We start from the raw sequence: 18,877 nt of genomic DNA on the forward strand, positions 1-18,877 counted from the left end.
AGCGCCAAGGGTGATCTCCTAGTATAAGCATTCTACCGAGTTGTGGGTTGGGTTGTCCGTAGAGAAGGATCAACGACGACAACACCAACCAACCCACAGTCTATAATAAAATTGGAGTGTCCGTACACCAGTTGTGTACGGACAACACAGTTGTCCGTACACCAGTTGAAATGGGGTGAATCCGAGTGATTCTACTACCGCATCCCTGATGGCGAACAACACGGATGGTAATGCCTCGTCCCAACTACTCCCTTCCTCAGCGCAGTATATCCTCAACAAGCTCTTTAGCGTTCCATGGAAACGCTCCAATGCTCCCTGCGACTGAGGGTGATACGGTGACGAGCGCACTTGCTCTACTCTCCATCCTTTCACAGTTTCCCTAAACAACTTCGACTGGAAGACACTCCCCTGGTCCGTCTGGATAACCTTGGGCATTCCTACCCACGCAATGTAGTTCTGTAGTCTATCCAGAACGGCTCTCGACGTCACTCTTCTCAGAGGGATTGCTTCAGGGAAACGGGTGGCCGTGCACATTATGGTCAGTAAGTACTCGTGGCCTTTTCTGGTCCTCGGCAACGGACCTACACAGTCTATCAAGACTCTCTCAAAAGGCTCGCCAAATGCCGGTATGGGCTTTAAGGGTGCCTTTGGTATAGCCGGAGCCGGCTTACCTGCACGTTGGCACGCCAAACATGTCCTACAATATTTCTTTACCTCCTTCCATACGTTCGGCCAGTAGAAGTGCTCCTGCACCTTATTTAAGGTCTTCTTCACCCCCAAGTGCCCTGCCATATCTACGGAGTGGGCTAGTTCTAACACAGCCGCCCTAAACTCCTTCGGCACTAACACTTGGTGCTTCTCCAACCATACCTTATCTGCGCCGGCTTTGTCCGGTCGCCATTTCCTCATTAGTACATCATCGTCCAAGTAGTAATACACGGGGGACTCCGGACATGAATTTCCCCCTTTTGCCTCCCTGATTAGATCTATAAACTCCTCTTTCTGAGCCCTAATCAGGTCCGCTCGGTTCACGCTGAACTTTTCAGGTAGGGTCATTTTCACTTCCTGTCTCCTCGAATCCTCATTCTTCTGAGCTCGATCTTCGTCGAACAGCCCAGACATGTCCTGTTGACCTCCTCCCTTGGTGGAGTCGACTCTGCCATCTCATCTCCAATGTCTTCCTCGGCGGCTACGTCCGACTCTGTCACTACACAGGCCGGGTATACGATGACTTGACTGTCCTCTGCCTCATCTTCAAGGATGCTGGCTAGATCTGTCTTGTCCGGCGTTCCACTTGTACCGCGGTCCTTCTGGTTCACCTCCGGCACAGCTTTTACTATCAGCTCTGGCAGCACCTTGGACCCACACAAGTCGTTCCCCAGGATCACTTGGACTCCTGGAACAGGTATGTTGGGGCACACTCCCAACATCACCTCCGCCGACAAATAATCTGACTTCAACTGGACAGCACACACGGGCATGTCACTCTTAGACAACAACCCATGAACCTTTATCCTCCTACTGCCAGCTAACAGTCGATCATTTCTTATTAGGCCTCTCAGAATCAAGCTCTGATTGGCTCCAGTATCCCTGAGGATACTAACCTCCACCTCGGGTTGACCTTCTATGCCGACCCAACCTTTACTAATGAACGGCCTATACCGCTCGTTCATCAAATCTACCTTCTGTGGTTTGTCTTGTTGTACATCAATGTACTTCTTCCGGGGATCACATGTCGTCAGGGTCACGACTTTCTTGCCCTGCCGACAATCTCGCATCATGTGACCTGATCTGTTGCACTTGTAGCATCTCATTTGGGAGAAATCTCTCCTATACGCCCCCGAGTAGCTCTGACTCTGCCCACTCGTATTGGAGTTCCTCGGGCCAGATGTACTACTCATACTCTGTGGAGCTTCATTGGACTCTTGTCTCCTCTGCACACTTTTATTTTCCTGCTTACCTCCAGCAGGCGGACTCGGCAACTTTCCTTCCTGGGGCTTAAAACTAGCTGGTCTGCTTGTCTGCCCCCCAAAACTTCTTCCTCCCCAGACTCCACTGGGTCTGCTATTGCTGCGTCTCGCCTCGCTTCTCACTCTGTTCTCCCTCAAGCTCTTGTATGCTTCAGTAATCATATCCGCCCTATCTGCGGCATCTTTCACCTCCATTATCCCTGCTTCTTGGATCTTGAACTTTGTTTCGGGATGCATCATCTCCAAGAACTTCTCCATGACCATCAGTTGCTTCAGGTCAGCATAAGATCCAACTCCAGCAGCCTCAATCCACTTCTGGAATCGTCTTTCCAGATCTCTTGCTGTCTCAGCAAACGTACACGCTCCAACTTTGATCATCTCTCTGAAGCGCTTTCTATAAGCTTCTGGGGTTAACTGAAACGAGCGCAATATGCTGCTCTTTACTGTGGCGTAATCCTGGCACTCTTCCAGTGACAATTGGGTGTATGCCTCCCTGGCTGCACCGGTCAATCTTAACTGGACCAGCTGGGCCCATTCCTCCTGTGGCCACTCCTTGATGCTGGCTACTTTTTCAAAGTGCTCGAAAAAGCTCTCTGCCTCTTCGGGAACAAACAAGGGAATGTCCTTCTCCCTAACCCTAACATCTGGTGGGTGTGATACCTGGGTGGTGCTCTCTGGCAACCCATGTTCAATCCTTTGCTCAGCCAAGGTTCTATTCGCTTCTATCTGCATTTGTTTTGTTCTCTCTTTTTCTTTTTCGACTTGGGCTTTTTCTTTTTCTTGTTCCAACTCCAGTTCTCTTACTCTGGTTTTCTCTATTTCTACTTCCAACCTGGTTTTCTCTTTTTCTACTTCCAGCCTGGTTTTCTCTTTTTCTACTTCCAGCCTGGTTTTCTCTTTTTCCTTCTCGGCTTCATTTTTCATCTGGAGTTCTAATTTCATCTTTTCCAGCTGGAACTGTCTCTCCTCACGCTGTTGTTGGATCTGGAGCTCTAACTGGAATCTCTCCAAGCTCCTATTTCGGCTACTCCTGCTACTGCGGCTACTCTTGCTGCTCCTACTCGATCCCTGGGATCTCACTTCATCCTGCCCATCATCCTCCTTTCCACTTTCAGCTCCTTTTTGGGCTCCTTGCTCTGCCGCTTCACTTTTGGCTCTTAACTGCCTCAGGATCTCATCCTTCATCCCAGCTACTTTAGATGCTTTCAACCTGATGCCACATTTTTCTGCTATTTGTTTCAATTGATCCCTCGTGCAACCTTCCAAGTCCTCAGGCTTGCCTGACTCCACAAACGCTTGCACCTTCTCCATCTTGTCCTGTGAGTCTTCCCAAGAGAGAGAGTATACACCTGCGGTCACACAGTTTATCTCAGCAAGGGTGTACAAATCCACTCTTGGACAGGGTGTGGGTGTGTCAGTTCACTATCCCGGACAGGCCCCCAATTTTATTATAGACTGTGGGTTGGTTGGTGTTGTCGTCGTTGATCCTTCTCTACGGACAACCCAACCCACAACTCGGTAGAATGCTTATACTAGGAGATCACCCTTGGCGCTTCTGGCTCTTGGAGAGGGGCTCAACGTCACACGTTTAGGGGATGCAGCTCCAACACTTAGCCTCGTTGTCACGTGCACACACCCACTTGAGCCGCTGTGACTCCCCACTCTCTCCTTATGAGATATGATCTCAATCCCCTATGACTTACTAGTATTACCTCTTACCCTGTCCACAGCAGTGGTTCTTGGTTCTTTCCCTCTCCTTCTTTACTACCTCCTGGGAAGCCTCACTAGGACAAGGGCAAACACCAGCAAATTGTGACACATTTACTGGACAAAGCACATACACGATACATACACACATATAATAATAATGAATCCTATACTCGATAATCACAATCAGGTTGCACTCCAACACCATCAGAACTCTATTATCAGCTTATCCAGTGGTATCCTATCTCCTGGTTCACCACCTGATACTATTAACCTCCTCAAGTTGGTCAAGCCTACATACACTGTTGCACTATCAGCAAGATAATGTATATATAGAAAATCAGCATTTGAATGCAATAACATATACCAGTATAAATGTTCATTGATACACAACAATGATTAATCGATCAATATCAGTCCTAGAACGCATACATCTGTAGGTAATCAAGCCTACGACTGTAACTCTAAACTTCAGTATAAAACACTCCTTGGCATAAGAATGCAAACAGTCACTCACCTCTCACTGCGTCTTGCACGCTAATGACAACCAAACACTATCAACTCCCTACTAGTAATCCACCAGAACTTCCCCTTCCACCTCTGGAAGTTCACAACCCTAATATCCTTAGGTTCTTCCGGGCTTCACTACCAGGATCCTCTGCAGCTCCTCCAGGCTGCTATCATGAAGTTTCCTTGAGTAACTACGGTGCTTCACCCTTCTGCTAGGTTCCTCCACAGCTCTCTTGGCTGCTACACCATGAAGTTTCCCCGAGCAACTATGGTGCTTCTCCACCTCTGCAGAAGCACGTGACACTCCTCTTCACTGCTGCTTCTCCTCACAGCTCGAGGTCCTCTGCTCCGCTACCTTGGAGTCTCATCAGCTACATCATCTGCTGGCTTCGAAGTTCTCAGCAACTTCTTCCCCAAAGAACAAACCACAGATTAATTGGTCGAGGGCGCTTTCCCTCTGACGGCGTCTGGTCAGGGCGCTCCCACGGCCCACAATAATGCCTCCGGGCGGCTTAATATTCACTAATTATCGTCCACGACTTGAGACCACACGTCCCCAGCTCGATTCCACAGCTGGCACGTCTGCACACTTCTCTTCTCTTAGAGATATATCACTAGGGGTTCCCTTCTGACGGGAGCTCAACGGAGCGCGGCTTCCCCCTGCGATGTCTGGCACTCAAGTGAGGTCAAGGTCCTCCAGAAGCGAGCCTCAAGCCTCCAGCAAAATGTCCACATCTCCTAGCCAGTCATTTATCTATTTTCTTCTGCATTGCCCATAATCTCAAACTGTTACACATATCCAACCAACTATTTTACATATGCGTTATCACCTCAATACTTGCTAGACCTTCTAGTTAGGTCAGGCTTGCTGAATAACTCTCAAGAAGGGAGACTCGTTTCTCCTGCAGGCTGAGATCATAACACACCTCACCAGAGGTCAGCAGCAGCTGTGTTGAGCGCTGAACAGGACTGGAAACTGGCCCTCGAGGCCTGTACACGTCGTCCTCACCAGGTGTCGTCGTCCGTTTGGAAGGGGTTTCGGGAGCTGACCCACAGATGGCGCGGTCGTCACTGCTCCGGGCTCGGACGCTGGGTCCGGGTTCGTAACACCCGTGCTGAAGAGTTTGTCTTTGTCCACCCTGTCAATTCCCCTGATAATTTTGTAGGTGGTTATCATGTCTCCCCTTACTCTTCTGTTTTCCAGGGATGTGAGGTTCAGCTCCTTTAGCCTTTCCTCGTAGCTCAATCCTCTCAGTTCCGGGACGAGCCTGGTGGCATACCGCTGAATCTTCTCTAACTTTATCTTGTGTTTAACTAGGTATGGACTCCAGGCTGGAGCTGCATACTCCAGGATTGGTCTTACATAAGTGGTATACAGGGTTCTGAAAGATTCCTTACACAAGTTTCTAAAGGCAGTTCTTATGTTGGCCAGTCTAGCATATGTCGCTGATGATATTCTTTTGATGTGGGCCTCTGGGGACAGGTTCGGTGTGATATCAACCCCCAGGTCTTTCCCTCTATTTCACTCTTGCAGGATTTCACCTCCCAGATGATACCTTGTGTTCAGCCTCCTGCTCCCATCCCCTAATTTCATCACCTCACACTTTCCCAAGTTGAACTTAGCAGCCATTTTCTAGACCATTCCTCCAGTTTATCCAGGTCATCCTGTAGTCTCTGTCTATCTTCATCCGTCTTGATTCTTCTCATAATTTTTGCATCATCATCAAACATTGAGAGGAATGAGTCTATACACTCCGGAAGATCGTTCACATATATTCGAAACAGGATGGGTCCAAGTACTGAGCCCTGTGGGACTCCGCTGGTGACATCTCGCCACTCTGATGTCTCCCCAACCTGTTTTCTTAAAAAGAACGTCGCTTTTGGCCGTTTACCCGTATGACCGCATTTGGACGTAATTTGAAAATGAAAAAAATATGAAAATAAATTTGGGATTTTTTTTTTTCAACAACAGTAAGTTAAGGGTCCTCTGATAGGTTAGGTGGGCAGGAAATTCTCATAAAGTTTCAAAACGTTATGAAAAACGTTAATTTAAAGTGTCCTCTTATAACCTCTGCACGTACGCCGGGCGACTCAAATAGAAAACGGAACAGAACGTCACTTTAGTGAGTCGATTTCATTTCAAATTACGTCCAAATTTAGCCATATCGCGCATACGAGCCAGAAGTGACGTTATTTTTAAGAGGACGGGTTGGTCTCCCCCCTCACCGTTACTCGCTGTTTCCTGTTGCTTAAGTACTCCCTTATCCACTGGAGCACCTTCCCTTTTTCTCCTGCCTGTTGCTCCAACTTTTTTAACAGCCTTTTATGGGGTATTGTGTCAAAGGCTTTTTGGCAATCCAGGAAAATGCAGTCGGCCCACCCATCTCTTTCCTGCCTAATTTTTGTTGCCTGGTCATAAAATTCTATTAAACCTGTGAGGCACGATTTGACATCCCTGAACCCATGTTGGTGGTGCGTTACAAAGTTATTTCCCTCCAGATGTTCTACGAGCCTTTTCCTCACAATCTTCTCCATCACCTTGCATGGTATACAAGTTAAGGAAACTGGCCTGTAATTCAGTGCCTCTTGCCTGTCACCCTTTTTGTATATTGGAACCACGTTTGCTGTCTTCCAACTTTCTGGTAAGTCTCCTGATTCCAGTGACCTGTTATACACCATAGAGAGTGGCACACTTAGTGCTTCTGCACCTTCCTTTAGTATCAATGGTGAGATTCTGTCAGGCCCAACAGCCTTTGTCACATCCAGCTCCAGCAGACACCTTTTGACCTCATCACTGGTGAGGTCAAATTCCTCCAAGGTTGCTTGGTTTGCCGCCTCTTCATTTAGTGCAGGGGCTTCTCCTTGTTCTATTGTGAAGACCTGGAATCTCTTGTTGAGTTCTTTACACGCTTCCTTGTCATTTTCTGTGTATCTATTCTCCACTTTTTGCAGCTTCATCACTTGTTCCTTCACTGCTGTTTTCCTCCTGATGTGGCTGTGGAGCAGCTTTGGTTGGGTCTTGACTTTACTCGCGATGTCATTTTCAAACTGTCTCTCTGCTTCCCTCCTCACTCTGAGGTACTCATTTCTTGCCCTCTGGTATCTCTCCCTGCTCTCTGGTGTTCTGTTATTTCTGTAGTTTCTCCATGTTCTTTTACTTAGTTGTTTCGCTACCTTGCATTCCTGGTTGAACCATGGGTTTTTCTGTTGTTTTTCTTTTTTCTCCTTTTGGACGGGGATAAACCTGTCTGCAGCATTCTGGCACTTCTGGGTGACAAAATCCATCATGACCTGCACATTCTTGTCTCTAAGTTCTGTTTCCCATGGTATTCCCCTGAGGAAGTTCCTCATCTCGTCATATTTTCCTCTTCAGTAATTCAGTCTTTTCCCTCCACTCCCATCCTTGGATAGGTTATCCCTACCTCCACCATGTACTCAAAGTTCAGTACACTGTGGTCACTCATTCCTATGGGGCTTCAACTTTGACTTCCCTTATTTCTGACTCATTCAGGGTGAATATCAAGTCGAGTCTAGCTGGTTCAACATTGCCTCTCACTCTTGTGGGTTCCTTGACACGCTGGCTCAGAAAATTCCTTGTTGCCACTTCCAAGAGTTTAGCTCTCCACGTATCTACACCACCATGTGGGTCCTCATTCTCCCAGTCTATCTTTCCATGGTTGAAATCGCCCATGATTAAGAGTCTGGAGCCATTCCTGCAGGCAACTGAAGCTGCTCTCTCTATTATATTAATGGTTGCCATGTTGTTCCTATCAAACTCCTGTCTAGGTCTTCTGTCATTTAGGGGAGGGTTGTAAATGACTGCCACTATTATCTTAGGTCCACCCATTGTTATAGTTCCTGTTATGTAATCTCTGAATCCGTCACAGCCCGGAATTTCCATCTCATCAAAACTCCAGTCCTTCCTTATCAGCAAGGCCACTCCTCCACATCATCTCCCTTCCCTCTCTTTCCTTTCTATATAGTAGTCCTTTGGAAACACAGCAAGTGTTATGACTCCTGACAATTTTGTTTCCATTAGTCCTATTACATCAGGGTTTTCTTCTTGCACCCTTTCTGCCAGTTCACTTGCTTTATTGGTAATCCCATCAATGTTTGAGTACATTACCTTGAAGCTCACTTTCTTATATCCAATTTCACGCTCACTCTCCACAAGTGTAGGAAGTTGTTCTATGGTCATTGCTACTTGGGTAGGCTCTTCCTCCTGTGAGGTAGTTGCCAGGGGTTCAGGGGGAGGTGGAGTGGGGGATGGAGGGCTTAGGTCTTCCTCAGGCCTGCTTGGGACAGGAAGAAGTCCTGGGGGTGAGAGAGCAGGGATTGCTTGGGGAAAGGGCACGCCCTCCTGCAGTGTAGTTGACAGGGGTTTGGAGGGAGATGGAGTGGGGGATAGAGGGCTTTGGTCTTGCTCAGGCCTGCTTGAGGCAGGGAGAAGACCAGGGGCTGGGAAAGCAGGGGCTACTTGGGGTAAGGGGAGTGGGAGGCTTTGGGTTTCCTGATGGGCATTGTACAGGAGCAAGGAAGGGTTTGTGCTGGGGGGAAGGGAGGGCCCTATTGGGTGGTGGGCTGGGGTGTTGCATTCCCCCCAGGGGTTCCTGGGTTGCTGGATTGGGGCTCCCCACTCCCCTCTGGGATTGCTGGGTTGCAGGCTGAGGTTCCCTGGCTCCCTTCCCTCTTCTTGCGCCTTTTCCTTGCATCTGCTGCCCTTACTATCTCGTCTCTGGTCATGTCCCTCTGAACATATACCTCTTTGTAGTTCCTTGCATACCTCAATTTGCTCTTCTTTACTAGGATGTCCTCTTTGATGTCCTCGCTCATGAATACTACCTTGATCAATCTCTTTTTGTCTCTGTTGTACTGGCCAATCCGGAAAAACTGTTCTATGTCTCGTTCAGCCCCTTCCATTCCTATCTCCTTTAATATCCCTGCCACTTCAACTTTGTCTTTGCCACCAGTGTTGAATAGTTCATCCTTGTTTACCCGGTCGATTCCCCTGATGATTTTGTAGGTTGTGATCATGTCCCCCCTTACTCTTCTGTCTTCCAGTGTCGTAAGGTGCATTTCCCGCAGCCTTTCCTCATAACTCATGCCTCTTAGTTCTGAGACTAGTCTAGTAGCATACCTTTGGACTTTTTCCAGCTTCGTTTTGTGCTTGACAAGATACGGGCTCCATGCTGGGGCCGCATACTCCAGGATTGGTCTTACATGTGTGGTGTACAAGATTCTGAATGATTCCTTACACAGGTTCCTGAACGCCGTTCTGATGTTAGCCAGCCTCGCATATGCCGCAGACGTTATTCTCTTTATGTGGGCTTCAGGAGACAGGTTTGGTGTGATATCAACTCCTAGATCTTTCTCTCTGTCTGTTTCATTAAGTACTTCATCTCCTATTCTGTATCCTGTGCCTGGCCTCCTGTTTCCACTGCCTAGTTTCATTACTTTGCAATTACTCGGGTTGAACTTCAACATCCATTTGTTGGACCATTCACTCAGTCTATCCAGGTCATCTTGTGGCCTCCTACTATCATCCTCTGTTTCAATCCTCTTCATAATTTTTGCATCGTCGGCAAACATTGAGAGGAACGAATCTATACCCTCTGGGAGATCATTTACATATACCAGAAACAGTATAGGTCCAAGGACTGACCACTGCGGGACTCCACTTGTGACGTCTCGCCAATCTGAGACCTCACCCCTCACACAGACTCGTTGTCTCCTGTTGCTTAGGTACTCCTCTATCCACCGGAGTACCTTCCCTTTCACTCCAGCCTGCATCTCCAACTCTCGCACTAGCCTCTTATGAGGCACTGTATCAAAGGCTTTCTGACAATCCAAAAATATGCAGTCTGCCCACCCTTCTCTTTCTTGCCTTAATTTTGTTGCCTGGTCGTAGAATTCAAGTAACCCTGTGAGGCAGGACCTGCCATCCCTGAACCCATGTTGATGCTGTGTTACAAAGTTCCTTCGCTCCAGATGCTCCACTAGGTTTTTTCGCACAATCTTCTCCATCAGCTTGCATGGTATGCAGGTTAGGGACACTGGCCTGTAGTTCAGTGCCTCCTGTCTATCCCCTTTCTTGTATATCGGGACTACGTTAGCTGTTTTTCAAATATCTTGCAGTTCCCCTGTTGCCAGTGATTTGTTATACACTATGGAGAGTGGTAGGCACAGTTCTCTTGCTACTTCCTTTAGAACGCAAGGGGAGATTCCATCTGGGCCTATAGCCTTCGTCACATCCAATTCTAGTAAACACTTCCTTACTACCCGACTGGTAATCTCAAACTCCTCCAGTGGTTCCTGGTTAGCTATTCCCTCACTTACCTCTGGAATTTCTCCTTGCTCTAAGGTGAAGACCTCCTGGAATTTCTTATTCAATTCCTCACACACTTCCTTGTCATTTGTAGTGAATCCTTCCGCCCCTATCCTTAATTTCATAACCTGTTCCTTTACTGTAGTTTTTCTCCTAATGTGGCTATGCAACAATTTAGGCTGAGTCTTTGCCTTGCTTGCAATGTCATTTTCGTATTGTCCTTCTGCCTCTCTTCTCATCCTGACGTATTCATTCCTGGCATTCTGGTATCTTTCTCTGCTCTCCAGAGTCCTGTTATTCCTATAGTTTCTCCATGCCCTTTTACTTTGCTGCTCAGCTAGCCTACATCTCTGATTAAACCATGGGTTTCTCATTTTCATTTCTCTGTTTTCCTTTTGGACTGGGACAAACTTGTTTGCTGCGTCCTTGCACTTCTGCGTGATGTAATCCATCATATCTTGGGCCGTCATTCCCCTGAGCTCTGTTTCCCATGCTATGTATGTTAGGAACTTTCTTATCCACTCATAGTTTCCCTTTCGGTATGCTAACCTTTTGGTTTCGGTATCCCTCCTCGAGTTCAATAACCCTTCTTCAATCAAGTACTCAAACACCAGTACACTGTGGTCGCTCATTCCTACTGGGTCCTCAAAACCGATTTCTCTTATGTCGGAGTCGTTCAGAGTGAAGACTAGGTCGAGTCTCGCTGGTTCGTCATTGCCTCTCATCCCCCTTGTGGGTTCTCCGACATGCTGGGTTAAAAAGTTGCTTGTCACCACCTCCAATAGTTTGGCTCTCCACGTATCCTCGCCTCTATGCGGTTCCTTGTTCTCCCAGTCAATCTTTCCGTGATTGAAGTCGCCCATGATGAGCAGGTGGGATCTATTTCTACAGGCAGCAGAGGCTGCCCTCTCAATTATAGTGTTAACTGCCATGATGTTGTTTTCATACTCTTGACTGGGTCTCCTGTCATTCGGTGGAGGGTTGTATATTACTGCTACTACTATTCTTGGTCCTCCCATTGTTATGGTGCCTGCTATGTAGTCTCTGAACTCCTCACAGCCCGGGATGGCCATCTCCTTAAAACTCCATTCCCTTCTCATGAGTAGGGCCACTCCGCCTCCTCCCCTACCTTCCCTCTCTTTCCTTATTACTGTGTACTCCTTGGGAAACACGGCATTCGTTATGATTCCAGAGAGTTTTGTTTCAGTGAGTCCGATTACATCTGGGTTAACTTCTTGTGCTCTTTCCCTTAGTTCACTTGTCTTGCTTGTGATCCCATCTATGTTCGAGTACATCACCCTGAAACTGACTCTCTTCTGCTTCTTCTCTGGGGGGGACCTCTGGGATCTGGGGTGAGTGGGAGCTGGGGGGACCTGGCACGGGGAGATTGGTGGAGAAGGGAGGGCTTGGGGTGGTGGGGGAGAGGGGGAGGGTACAGGGGGTGGGTAAGAGGGGGAGGGTACAGGGGGTGGGTAAGAGGGGGAGGGTAAGAGAGGGAGGGTAAGGGGGGTGGGTAAGAGGGGGAGGGTAGGGGGAGAGGGAGAGGGTTGGGGGGGAAGAGTGAGAGGGGGAGGGTTGGTGGGGGGTGAGAGAGGGAGGGTTGGGGAAGCATGGGGGGAGGAGAGGCTGTGGGGGATAGGGGAGATGGGGAGGCTTGAGGGGGGGGAGAGAAGAGGGAGGAGGGCTTGGGGGGCATGGGGAGAAGGGAGGACTGAGTTGGGTGAGGAAGAGGGGAGGGTTTAGGGGAGTGGGGGAGAGGGGAAGACTTAGGTGGGGTGGGGGAGAGTGGGGGGCTTAGGGGGGAGGGGGGGAAGGGAGGGCATGGGGGATGGGGGAGAAGGGAGGTCCTGGGGAGAGGGGTGAGGGGGAGAAGGGGGGTGAGTGGGAGGAGGGTGCCCTAGGTGGGTACTTAGTGGGGGGCTGACAAGGGATGGGGCAGGTTGGGTGTCTGTTGGGTAGAATGTGGGGGTGGTGCCCCAATCCCTGTGGCTGTTGCACTGTTTGAGGAGGGTTCTCCACTTCCCTCTGGGATTGTAGGGTTCTGGGTTGTGGTACTCTGATTTCTTTCTCTCTCCCTGCGCTCCTTCCTCGCGTCTGCTGTCCGTATTCTGTCTTTCCTTGTCATATCCCTCTGCAGGAATATTTTTTTTGAACTTCTCTACACCTGCTAGACATCACTTCCTTGCTAACAGTTCCTCTTTCGCGATTTCGCTCATGAAAACCACCTTTATCATTCGGTCTCTGTCCTTGTTGTACTTTCCAAGCCTGAAAACCTTTTCAACATTTTGCTCAGCTCTCTCCATCCTTACCTCTTTCAGGATCTCTTTAATCATGTTTTTGTCCTTGTCTCTCCGCTCCTTTGGTCTGGTCCCTGTTTGCTCTTTAATGCCTTGCTACTACTACTGCCCTATTTCTCTCTATCAACCGGCTAGTACATCTAGCCGCTTCCTGAGAGGAAGCCACTTCCATGGCAACTTCCTTAACTGCAGACCTAGCTTCAGGGCTCTTTTTAAGTATTTCAGCAAATGAGATCTGGGTTGTGGTGGTCCCCTCCACAGTAGCATTCCCATCTCCCTGGGGTACGGTTTGTGCCTGGTATTGTGGAAGAGTCTCCTTTAGGTATCTTATCTCCTCCTTTGTTGCCCTTAGATCATCTTGCAGGTTGGCTACTGTCTCCCTCATTACCCTCAGTCCTTCATTGAATTCATTCCGCATTTGCTGGAGTACTTCCTTCATCCAGTCTTCCTATTCCACCCCATCCTCTGTGTTTGTTCCAGTTGCGAATGTCCCCCGAATGTGTGTGTGTGTGTGTGTGTGTGTGTGTGTGTGTGTGTGTGTGTGTGTGTGTGTGTGTGTGTGTGTGTGTCTGTGTGTGTCTTTGTGTGTCTGTGTGTCTGTGTGTGTCTTTGTGTGTGTGTGTGTGTGTGTGTGTGTGCGTGTACTCACCTAGTTGTACTCACCTAGTTGTGCTTGAGGGGTTGAGCTCTGTCTCTTTGGTCCCGCCTCTCAACCGTCAATCAACAGGTGTACAGGTTCCTGAGCCTATTGGGCTCTATCATATCTACACTTGAAACTGTGTATGGAGTCAGCCTCCACCACATTGCTTCCTAATGCATTCCATTTGTCAATCACTCTGACACTAAAAAAGTTCTTTCTAATATCTCTGTGGCTCATTTGGGCACTCAGTTTCCACCTGTGTCCCCTAGTGCGTGTGCCCCTTGTGTTAAATAGCCTATCTTTATCAACCCTGTCGATTCCCTTGAGAATCTTGAATGTGGTGATCATGTCCCCCCTAACTCCTCTGTCTTCCAACGAAGTGAGGTTCAATTCCCGTAGTCTCTCCTCGTAGCTCATACCTCTCAGCTCGGGTACTAGTCTGGTGGCAAACCTTTGAACCTTTTCCAGTTTACTCTTATGCTTGACTAGATATGGACTCCATGCTGGAGCCGCATACTCCAGGATTGGTCTGACATATGTGGTATATAATGTAACTGAAAGATTCCTTACACAAGTTTCTAAAGGTCCGTTCTTATGTTAGCCAACCTGGCATATGCTGCTGATGTTATCCTCTTGATATGAGCTTCAGGGGACAGGTCTGGCGTGATATCAACCCCCAGGTCTTTCTCTCTCTCTGACTCTTGAAGTATTTCATCTCCCAAGTGATACCTTGTATCTGGTCTCCTGCTTCCTACTCCTATCTTCATTACATTACATTTGCTTGGGTTAAACTCTAACATACATTTGTTCGACCATTCCTGCAGCTTGTCCAGGTCTTCTTGAAGCCTCAAGCTGTCCTCCTCTGTCTTAATCCTTCTCATAATTTTGGCGTCGTCAGCAAACATTGAGAAGAATGAGTCTATACCCTCTGGGAGATCATTTACGTATATCAGAAACAGGATAGGTCCAAGCACAGAGCCCTGTGAGACTCCACTGGTGACTTCCCGCCATTCTGAGGTCTCACCCCTCACTATAACTCTCTGCTTCCTATTGCTTAGGTATTGTGTGTGTGTGTGTGTGTGTGTGTGTGAGTGTGTGTGTGTGTGTGTGTGTGTGTGTGTGTGTGTGTGTGTGTGTGTGTGTGTGTGTGTGTGTGTGTGTGTGTGTGTGTGTGTGTGTGTGTGTGTGTGTGTGTGTTTGTGTGTGTGTGTGTATCTGTGTGTGTGTGTGTGTCTGTGTGTGTGTGTGTGTGTGTGTGTGTCTGTGTGTGTGTGTGTGTCTGTGTGTTTATTGTGGGGGTGGCACGGTGGGGGGGTTGGGTTAACTGGTGGAGGGATGGAGGGAGAGGGAGAGAGGGAGAGAGGGAGTGAAAGGGAGAGAGGGAGTGAAAGGGAGAGGGGGAGTGAAGGGGAGTGAAAGGGAGTGAGGGAGATTGAGGTAGAGAGGGAAATAGGCAGAGCAACGGAGGGGGGGAGAGGAAGGAGGACAATCAGGGGGGTGAGGGATGGAAGGTCAAGTCCCAGTGGTGAGAGGTGAGGTTGGCGGTAGGCTGGTTTGTGTGTGCGTGCGTGTGTGTGTGTGTGTTCACACTGGCGTGTTATGGTGAGGTGGAGGGTAGGTCTAGTCAGTGGCAGTGTAATGTAACACACAGGTGTGAGAAAACTAGTACCAAGCTGAGGCTCTTGTGGTAGTGTGGTGGGGTGTGTGGTAGTGTGGTGGGTTGTGTGGTAGTGTTTCGGACATGACAATAGCACCACTGTCGCTCATGTCACAAATAATAAATTATCAAATAAGAACTGGTGAGATGTCGGATATTTTAATAGTGATATATTCTTAACAATTTTAACATGATCTTCCTCTCATAAATTTAGGGTGGAAAATAGTTTTGCACAATATGTTGAGTCGGTACACGTCACTAGTATATACAAATATTCATCTCTCACAGCTTATTTCAATATCTTACATAAAATACTGGAATAGTGATGGTTTATGTATAATACCAATTGTGGTGTCTGTTAACAGGCGAGACAGCCCTTCACATGGCAGCCGAAGGTGGTCACGACAACACTGTGAAGGTCCTCCTCGACGCTGGAGCAGACGTCAACGCTAAAGATGATGACGGTAAGAGTCACACTTATGGATCCCAAAATTATATAACACTCATGTCACACAACACACCACACTTATCATGTGACAAAATGCAATATTTATATATTGTAATTTTACCAAAGTAGAGATATTGAAATTTTACCAAAGGAGAGAATGACTGTCTGTTTATAGTAGGAGGTCAAACTTTTCAAATAAAATATTGTCTTAAAGTATTCTGACCATTATTCACTGATTTTATGAAAATTAAGAGTAATTTCCTGCTGTGAATAATTTGCCCGTACTAGCATCAAACAGACAATTCTCCCTCAGCGTCAACAGTTTCTCAAGCAACTGCTCTATACTAGAGTAAGGGTAACTATTGTGTTTTAGTACTTCACACCACTGAGCTGCTCCCACTGCCGACCACTACACTTAGACTATTGTATTTTTTATAAGAGACAGAAAGAGAGAGAGACACAGAGAAACTCAGAAACAGAAACACAGCTGGAGACAGAGGGAGACGGACAGAGAGAGGCAGAGATAAAGATAGAGCAAGAGAATGAAACAGACAGTAGGTAAAAGGATGGATGGATAGACGAATAGGCGCATGAATAAATAGATAAGCCATAGGAACCGTGATTGAGGGTTCGAACCTATGTGCTGTGAGTTATCAGGCCCCCACTCTCTCTGTGTGATTTATTTCTGTGTTATAAATAGGTAAATATATAGATAGATAGGTAGACAGATGAATAGTTGGATGGAGGGATAAGTGGATGGATATATAGATAGATAGGTAAAAAGTAGATGGATAGACAGAAAAATGGATGGATAGAGAGATGAATAGATGGATGGATGTATAGGTTTAGCGATAAAAAGTTGGATGGATGTATAGGTAGAAAGATGAATAGACGAATAATTAGATGGATAGAAAACTTCATAGGATTCAGGAAAACTTGGCTTATTAGGCAAATCGGGCCTTGCATAGTAGGCTGAGAAGTGCGTTCTGGCTACTAGGTACGACATATACCTAGTAGCCCCCCCCCCCCGCTCTGCCAATATATATATATATATATATATATATATATATATATATATATATATATATATATATATATATATATATATATATATATATATATGTATATATATATATATATATATATATATATATATATATATATATATATATATATGTATATATATATATATATATATATATATATATATATATATATATATATTAGTATATTTTGGTAGCAGTCTTTCCTGTAGACATATATTATTAAATATGACCGAAAAAGTAAGATTAATAATTCTAACACGAATTTTCTCAATCTTTCGTACATTTCGTTTCACTGTTGGAGGTAAATTAAAAATCAATTCTCCAAAATTCATTTTTATTTCTAGTCTGACGCGACACGAGCGCGTTTCGTAAAACTTATTACATTTTCAAAGACTTTAGTTCACAAATACACAACTGAATAGAACTTACGCATCTCCGATTTTATATCTACATTTGAGTGAGGTGGAAGGGGTGATGTGGCATTAACACAAGACAGAACAAGATGTGGTATTAATAGGGTATTAATTTCATCAACACAAGACAGAACAAGATTATTAATAGGGTATTAATTTCATCAACACAAGACAGAACACGAAACAATGGATATTGAATAGAAGTGTTTGTAGAAAGCCTATTGGTCCATATTTCTTGATGCTTCTATATTGGAGCGGAGTCTTGAGGTGGGTAGAATATAGTTGTGCAATAATTGGCTGTTGATTGCGGGTGTTGACTTCTTGATGTGTAGTGCCTCGCAAACGTCAAGCCGCCTGCTATCGCTGTATCTATCGATGATTTCTGTGTTGTTTACTAGGATTTCTCTGGCAATGGTTTGGTTGTGGGAAGAGATTATATGTTCCTTAATGGAGCCCTGTTAAGCTTATGCATCGTTAAACGCCTAGAAAGAGATTTTGTTGTCTTGCCTATATACTGGGTTTTTAGGAGCTTACAGTCCCCAAGAGGGCATTTGAAGGCATAGACGACGTTAGTCTCTTTTAAAGCGTTCTATTTTGTGTCTGGAGAGTTTCTCATGAGTAGGCTGGCCGTTTTTCTGGTTTTATAGTAAATCGTCAGTTGTATCCTCTGATTTTTGTCTGTAGGGATAACGTTTCTATTAACAATATCTTTCAGGACCCTTTCCTCCGTTTTATGAGCTGTGGAAAAGAAGTTCCTGTAAAATAGTCTAATAGGGGGTATAGGTGTTGTGTTAGTTGTCTCTTCAGAGGAGAGATAATTAATCTCCACATCTTGTCCTGTCTTAGTGTTAATGCCACATCACCCCTTCCACCTCACTCAAATGTAGATATAAAATCGGAGATGCGTAAGTTCTATTCAGTTGTGTATTTGTGAACTAAAGTCTTTGAAAATGTAATAAGTTTTACGAAACGCGCTCGTGTCGCGTCAGACTAGAAATAAAAATGAATTTTGGAGAATTGATTTTTGATTTACCTCCAACAGTAAAACGAAATGTACGAAAGATTGAGAAAATTCCTGTTAGAATTATTAATCTTACTTTTTCGGTCATATTTAATAATATATGTCTATATATATATATATATATATATATATATATATATATATATATATATATATATATATATATATATATATATATATATATATATATATATATATATATATATATATATATATATATATATATATATATATATATATATATATATATATATATATATATATATATATATATATATATATATATATATATATATATATATATATATATATATATATATATATATATATTCATTTTTATTTCTAGTCTGACGCGACACTTGAGTGCGTTTCGTAAAACTTATTACATTTTCAAAGACTTTAGTTTACAAACACACAACTGAAACTGAATAGAGCTTACAAATCTTCGAGTTTATATCTACATTTGGGTGAGGTGGATGAGATGAAAACAAACTTTCAACAATGGGTATTGAATGGGTATTAAATTCCAACACAAGACAGAACACGAAACAATGGGTATTGAATGGGAATTAAATTCAAACACAAGACAGAACACGAAACAATGGGTATTGAATGGGTATTAAATTCAAACACAAGACAGAACACAAAACAATGGGTATTGAATGGAAGTAATTGTAGAACGCCTATTGGTCCATATTTCTTGATGCTTCTATATTGGAGCGGAGTCTTGAAGTGGGTAGAATATAGTTGTGCATTAATTGGCTGTTGATTGCTGGTGTTGACTTCTTGATGTGTAGTGCCTCGCAGACGTCAAGCCGCCTGCTATCGCTGTATCTATCGATG

This window comes from Procambarus clarkii, chromosome 2 (genome assembly GCF_040958095.1).
Source record: "Procambarus clarkii isolate CNS0578487 chromosome 2, FALCON_Pclarkii_2.0, whole genome shotgun sequence".
NCBI lineage: Eukaryota > Metazoa > Arthropoda > Malacostraca > Decapoda > Cambaridae > Procambarus > Procambarus clarkii.